The sequence below is a fragment of the Pseudopipra pipra genome, chromosome Z (genome assembly GCF_036250125.1).
Source record: "Pseudopipra pipra isolate bDixPip1 chromosome Z, bDixPip1.hap1, whole genome shotgun sequence".
Lineage (NCBI taxonomy): Eukaryota > Metazoa > Chordata > Aves > Passeriformes > Pipridae > Pseudopipra > Pseudopipra pipra.
Window position 1 is genome coordinate 40,456,620 of NC_087581.1, and position 8,087 is coordinate 40,464,706.

Here is an 8,087-nt window from a genome sequence, read left to right on the forward strand (position 1 = left end):
TGTGGGTTTGTGTGTATGTTTTCAATCACATATTTTTTTCTCTCTCCTGGAAGGGTGAACTCAACAAGGAAGACCAAAAGACAAACTGCATAACTACATGCACTTTCAAAAATGTTATATGGCAGAGGAAAAGAACTGTGTCCTCAAAGATAAGTATTATTGGAGCTATGAAGAGGACATGGAAATACAACAGTTCTTATGCTAGTACTGTAATTAATATTCTAGTCCTCAAAAATTATATCTGATGACAGATTTTTTGCATATCAGCATCATTATTTTTGCCTTTCTAGGTAGCACAGGGAAACTTGACACTAAGGAAAACATCCCCCTGTTTTTTACACAGGTTCACCGTTTGATGAAGGACTTCATGCATCTTTGTTAATTATTCATTTCCATTACAGGTTTATGGGTCAAACTCTTTCAAGTGGGGCCCTATTTGTAAAGTAACTTTGTCTCCATAACCAAGTGATGCCACTGGGGAGTCTGATCATCTGCAAGTCGGGACTGTAGTTGCTCACTGGCAGCTGGAAGAGAAGAGGAAAAGCAACACTAACCCTCATCAGCTTTTTCTTAGCCATAGCAGAGCACTATAATTACTATTTCAAAGGAAACTGATCATATCAGGGGAAAAGAAGCTGCATAACCCACTCATAGTGTTACCAAATTATCTTTCTACCTTTTGCAAGGAGCTTACTGAATAATTTAGACTCTATCCTCCTTTAGGAAAATGTTAAGGACATCCTAATTAGTATTTCTGCATCTAGTCCCTGGAACTGAATGATATTCTTGCAAAGGAAAGTGTTTTCAAAATGTTTTGTTGCTTACACTTGTCCTTTTATATTAGAAAGAAAAGAAAAAAAGGCAATTCAGGACTCCACATTGTGGGAAAGAGAATAAATTAGCATTATGCTTTAAAAAAAAAAAAGAAAATATAAACATCACCAAAAATAAAAGAAAATATCAGTATTCTAATGTTATGAGAATTCGAATATGATGGCATATAATTAACTAGGATCCCCAGGTTACAGTTTTGAGAACATTAGTTTGTACCTATGAATGTCTACAGATATACATGATAAATATCTTATTAGGTAATTGCTTTAAAATTTTATTTTTGCTGTTCTGCTAGATTGAAAATTTTCCTTCTGAGAAGACATTTTCTTTTCTAGCATAAACAAAACTTTATATTGAGCTGAGATCAAAAACTTCACATTTACTTTCTATTTAGATATTTACTTGATTAAAAATGATTAAAAATACCTTAAAAATAAAAAAGTAACTATATGATTGCTTTATAATTGTTTTATTTTAGGAGAAATTTCAATAAAATCAAAATTTTTTACAAAACTTTTAACTTTTGATGTATCAGCAGGCTTAGTGAGAAACTATGTGTCAAGAAAATTTTCCATTTTTTGCAATTAGTAGAGTGAGTATTTTAAATGCCACTATTCCCTTTTCAGGTCAGTGTGGTTGGGTTGTGCTGTCATGTTTTAAGACTACACTGATTTCAACTTTAGTATTTCTACATTAAGTGACCACTGTGAGCCTGAATGGATTTATTCTTTAGCACTACCAAATTTGACTCCTACTGATCTCTGTGGATTTGGATTTGTGTCTTTTGATAATTGTGTATTCTCATGATTCCAAATTCCAGATCTTCTTTGAATTTGACTTGTCTATTTTGAACAAACCAGGAAATTCTAAGTATGCCTTTTTTTTTTAATATGCTGCCAAAGCTTATTTTCTTACTGTATCAATCACGAGATAAATACATGTGTCAGTCATCATAACACTAATAAATTTCAAATGAAAATGTAGTAAATGAAAGCCTGTTTTATGACAGTGGACAGCATCTGTTCTGTGGTGATGTTATTCAAATTTTAGCTGTAACAGATTAGATAGAACACAAATAAGTAATTGAAATTAACCTTTGATTATTTTACACAACGTTTGCATAATTAACAAAAGCTGAACTTAAAATTCTATATTACTGCAACTCGTTATAAAAGCTTAACTCTGAGCAGTGTTTCTGTTTTCCATTAACATATGTCTCTTATGTCCTTTCCACATGTTTATTCCATATATTTTCACACTTTGCAGGATGACTATTCTCCCTGTACCCATTCTAATTACAAACGATGCTTGAGACATCTGATAATAAGCCCATGTTTCTGTGGGTTTGAGTTCTTCAGGTCCATATTTCATTGATGCTCTGTAGGGACAAATATTGAGGCAGAGCAGTGAAGAAATGAACCAAAGTGCTTCTTTCACGTTGATCCAACAGTGATGCACCAGTGAAAAGGCATGAAAGAACAACCTGAAGGGTTTTTTCATTAAAAAGCTGAAGTAATAGCATATTCAAGATTCCCTCTGCTCAAGCCACCTTACTCACTAACCCATTATTATTAAAAAAGAGAAATCTGAGTTCCTGACTCAGAAATATGTGTATTTAAAATGGGGTTGGGAAGGTCATCATTTGTATAACTAAGAGTACACTAAATTTTAACAATAGAAACAGAGATAAGCATGGCAGAGATGAGAACCTGAAAGGTAAACCCACAGCATGTAGATCTGCAAGGAAATCATACCTTACTATTACCATATTCAAGTATTTGCAAAATGTCACAAATTCTGGATGCTCTGCAAATTTTGACTACTTAATCCTTATCAATCAATGATGAATAATAGCTTTCTCTTAGAAGAAAAATAGAACAGTTTCTGAGTGGAAATTTTGAAAGGATTTTCTGAAGTATATGCAAAAATAATATTTTAGTGATAATTCAATGGTATTAAACAAAACTGTTTCCATTTTGTACTCATACCAATAGAGCAATTTTTATGTAACCAAAGATAACTTGATATTAGGAAGATCAGCATGAAGTTGCACAATTATTATCATGATAAGATGTGGTAAATCCATCCCAGTCTTAACAACTGATGCTAGATGAATTTCCAAGGATAATTTTGGACATAATAATATTTTTGTATATAACATTTTTGCTCATGTTACTGGTGTTGATTAACACGAAATCCCATTTGACAGTGCTTTTGTTTGGAGTCTTTGTTATGGTGTTAATTTCTATACATTTTTTATCAGAACAGACTTCTCTATCCCTATTCATGGAGAATTTCAATTTATTTTTTTTTCTCATAAACATTAATTCTCCGAAATGTCACATGCTTGTATCAGGGGTTAATTACGCTGATACTTTTGGTCTGTGTTCGGCCCAGCCACCTGTGAAAGTTTTGTTCTTTCCCTGCCAAGTTATGAGAAAACAAGCACTGATAAAACAGGAACTTTGTCCTTGAAGGGAGTTTTTGTACAAACTATATTTAATTGGTGTTCTGTGATTGGCTAATCGTTCTCCAAGGTCGCTTGAAGGAGAAGTTGAAGACTATAGTTATGAAGGACGCCCCCAGACTCATTTGGAAAAGACCCCCCCGAGTACAGTACGCAGGCACAGGGAAAGCCACGCGTGCGCAGAAGAGATGCACTTACATATCCAAGGAGGTGGGACTGAGGGCCTCGGGCTGGGTGGTGATGACCACTCCTGCCTAGGCTGAGGTCACTCAGTTAATTGTATAAAAGAAGATAGTGTTTTCTTGGAGGGGAGCTGACTTCACATCAAGGACAATGTTGCCTTTTGGAGGGGACGCCTGCCAGTTTGTGAACGTACTGACTCTCCAAGGATGCAGCTTCTGCTATGGGTAATTATAGGCATGCTAGGTCAGTAAGATAACTTTATGGGCAACAGCTGGGTAACTGGGGAGGTTGTGCTGGGGGCTTATTTCTCTCCTTCTTCCTCCCTTTTGGGTTTGTTTGGTTGGTTGGCCACCTTTTGGTAATAAATTTCAGTTTTGTTGAGCTTTTAATGGTGTCATGGTTTCAGATTCAGTATGGTCCGAACCCCTCCCTAATACAATGCTGAATACTAAAAACAAACAAACAAAAACCCATCAAAATCTAACCCTCCTCCAGAGATACCCAGAGGTGATTCTGAAAATTAGATAAAACAGAAATATATTCCTCTGCCTTTGCTGAACAAGCATGTGCTTAATTCAGTGAGAACCTCCAGCACCTTTCTGAAATGGCAAATGTTTTTAGGTATAAGTTTTCTTGTTGCCATGAAAATATGTTCAGATTTGGCTAAATTAAGAATTTCCAGAAGTCATATAATCGGGAAAGACTTTAAGTTTGGCAAATGCATGCATCTGCTTCAGGTTTTTGAGATATGACAGAGGACTGGTGTTCATCATTGTTCAGACACCCTTTTAATCCATTCAGTGCCAATTTATAACTTTCAATTTATAAATAGAGCTTTCATTCCAATTTATAAATAGAGCTTTTACTTCAATTATATACCACCTCCTTTAAAGGAAGTCACATGCTATAGTACCCGCACTATATTCTACCTGCCTAGTTTTAATAAAATATGAAAACAGCATCATCTGGTTCGTCAAAACAACCTTTTCTTTTTAATGGCAATAAGCAGTTTTAGAAAACAGAAGTGGGGAGGGGGTATTTTTTTTAAACATACCAAACATCTTCTGTTTGGTTTTCATATGTGATAAATCAAACTACGTCACGTCACTTAAAATGAGGCAAATATAGAACATAAGGAAAATGGAAAATAATTCTAGAAAGAGCAAAACTGTATTTTTATTAACCTAAAGGGTTAAAGTACTCAAAAGCAGAGTTTCTCAGTTTTATAAGGATACATGGTTTGGTACAACAAGAAAAGAATGCCACTAATTTCTATCCCATTGGAAAGTTGGTGCAAGAATCTGACGTTATGTTAATGGTGACACAAAACCAAAATATACCTATTGAAAACATTACTTTTGTGTCATTTTTCAAACTATATCACATTTATTTTTGGCCTTTCAAAATCCCTGAGGAAAGGTTTAATTGCTCCCACAAAAGTGATCCCAAGCCCTTTTCTATGGATACCAGCTGAATCAGAAAAACACTGGTAAAGTCTCCTGCTGAATTATGGGACTAAGAAAAATCAAATAAAACACTGAATTCCTTTAGGGCTTATGGTATTGACTTGGACAGCTTCATGTGTTTTCATCTGAATTTACCTTACTCTATGCCCTATAGAACAGAAAATTCTCTAGTAGATTGTGCCTGTTTCTGAGCTCATAAACTCTCTGACACTTTTTTTCTTTGTAAGACTGTTGTATTAGGAAGGGTTTGAAACCATGACACCATCAAAAGCTCAACAAAAACCAATATTTATTACCAGGAGGTAGCCAACAAAAACGAACAAACCCAAAAGGGAGGAAGGAGGAGCACAACCTCCCCAGTTACCCAGCTGTTGCCCATAAAGTTATCTTACTGACCTAGCATGCTTATAATTACCCATAGCAGAAGCTGCATCCTTGGAGAGTCAGTAAGTTCACAAACTGGCAGGCGTCCCCACCAAAGGCAACATTGTCCTTGAGGTAAAGCTAGCTCTCTTCCAAGAAAGAGCTATCTGCTTTTTATACAATTAATTGAGTGACCACAACCTCCCAGGAGTGGTCATCACCACCCAGCCCGAGGCCCTCAGTCCCATCTCCTTGGTTATGTAAGTGCATCTTCTGCGCACGCGTGGCTTTCCCTGCGCCTGTGTACTGTACTCAGGGGGGTCTTTTCCAAATGAGTCTGGGGGCGTCCTTCATCCTCCTCCTCCTCAATCTCTCCTGCAAGTGACCTTGGAGGACAATTAGCCAATCACAGAACACAAATTAAAACAGAAAGTCCCTTCAAGGACAACTTTCCTGTTTATCAGTGCTTGTTTTCCCATAACTTGGCAGGGAAAGAGCAAAACTTTCACAGGTGGCAGGGCCAAACATGGACCAAAAGTATAAGCATAAATGGACCCTGCTACAACTGTATATAATATGAAAAATAATTTAGATAGCCTTGCACATATTCAATTGTTATTATAATTAGAAATGGTTACATGCTAGATTTTCATTAGGAATTTTTTCTGAACTTTTGTACATGGGAAAAATTGTTAAAGAAAAAATGTTTCTTCTCAAAAGTGTGTATTTAGTGAAGGAGGAATTACTACTGAGAGTATTCAATTTAAAAGGGAGTGTCTGTGACTGAAACATCACCAGTGTAAGCAGTTCTGTGTTTACAATTAGCTTGAAATAATTGACTATTTTGAGTTGTTTATTTCCTTTATGTGTCAAGATTATTACTTTAGGAAATGTAGATTTTCCCATAAACTCTTGAAAAGTTATAAACCATCTAAAATAATGAAAAGGCATTCTGTATCCCCAACACCATAGGAAATTATTAGTTCCAGCACACAAAACACATTTTAGACTTAGGATGTAAAGCAGACTTACCTAGGGAGAGGTTTTGCTTTGTAAATAAAGGCAGAAAGCCCTGGCCGATCAGCTTTGATAACTGTTGATAAAGAATTGGTTTTAAAATGTAAGAATCATAATTTGTCGTTTAATTGTAGCAGTGAATCTGATGAGAAACTGGTTTAAACATGTTTCAAAATGGCTTTTTGTATTTTCTGCAGTGTCACTGTCTCCCTCTTCCAGACACCCCCTGTGAAGCTATTGTCTCCTACACAAGGTGTCCTGGGAAGGTGTCCTGAGGTTTCTCATTGCTCCTTTGTTAACCCCTTCCTATTGGCCGTTGACCCTTTACTTGATGGTTTTTTCTGTGACCCTGAACTTGTGATTGGTTCCCCTTTGACCCTCCTAAAAGCTTTATAAACCCCTTCCCAACAATAAACTCTCTCTTACCTCCTCTCCACGCCCAGTGTGCTGTCTCTGTGCCTGCCATGGGACCACGTGTGTGTGGGGGGGGAGCACCTCTCCCCTCCAGGCTCAGGGCCTGAAAAACCCTGTCGCTGGAGTCCCCTTTCCCCGCCCTTCAAGACGTCGGAATGGTTCTTCAGATGGAGGTGGAACTAGAACTGGGCTCCCCCACGTCGTGGGTGGGGAAAGGGATCCAGATTTAATAGATGAAGATTGTAACAGAAACATCTTAGCTTGCTGTTTTTAACAAACCACAGGCTGGGGGAAATGGAAGAATTAAAAAGCAGACAACCCAGGAATTTTCCTTATTTTAAGAACAGGCAGATGCCGCTTTAAAATGAGGAGTTGCGATGTTCATCCTGGATAAAGGTCTTACTTAATCAAAATTGTGTTGTGGCATAATGTGGTTTGGTTTGTCTTTATAACTCTGAGAGTGCAAAATGCTCAGCAATACCTGAAACAGTCAGTGAAACTTTAGTCAAAACATTTTGAACTTCTGCACTCTAGAAGCCCATATCCCAGGTGGTCTCTTTGTGGGGAATGGAGAGTGATCCAGGGTTTGTATTCATCCATCTTATTTCAGAAGTGAACATGAACATGGAATTAGACATGTCTCAAAAGCAGCTTTTTCATCCTAAGTGTTGTGAACAGAATGTAGGTAAATATCTTTAATGGAGATGCCCACGTTTGACCATGTGAATCCCATCAGGAATGTTGGAACATCAAGCTCAAGAATTATTGAAGGGAGTTTTTTTCAGTTCAGAGAACAAATGTAACTAAATGATGTCTTCTCTTAAATAAGCTCATTGTTTCAGTGTGGCAGGTTTTGTCTGTTTTTATGAACATTCTAATGTAAACAATTTGTAGGAATCTATTTCACTGCTACAAGTCACTTTTGTACAACTTTGCAGCTCAAAACAACTCCTGATAAAATTTCATGTCTGCTCCCAGAACTTTGAATTGAAGACCAAGTTTTCATGAGAAAACAGGGATGAAGCTGTTTATTTAATCAGGTTAACTACCACAGAAACAAGAAATAATATTTTATATGAGATAAACTGTGATCACTTGCATGAATAAAAACAGTGTCAGTGCATGACTATTGTTCCCAAGTCCAAAGAGTGCTCCATCACAGATAAGGTCTGTTGGTTACCAATGCATTCATTAAAACTCATTTGCTTTTGTTAGCATTTTTTGCAGCAAAATACTTGCCTGAATATTGTGCAGTAATTCCAAGAGCTGGAAGTATGTTTATGTGCTGGCAGAATTATTGGTTCTCAGTCATTATTTTCTTAACTCTTAACTTTTCACTCCAT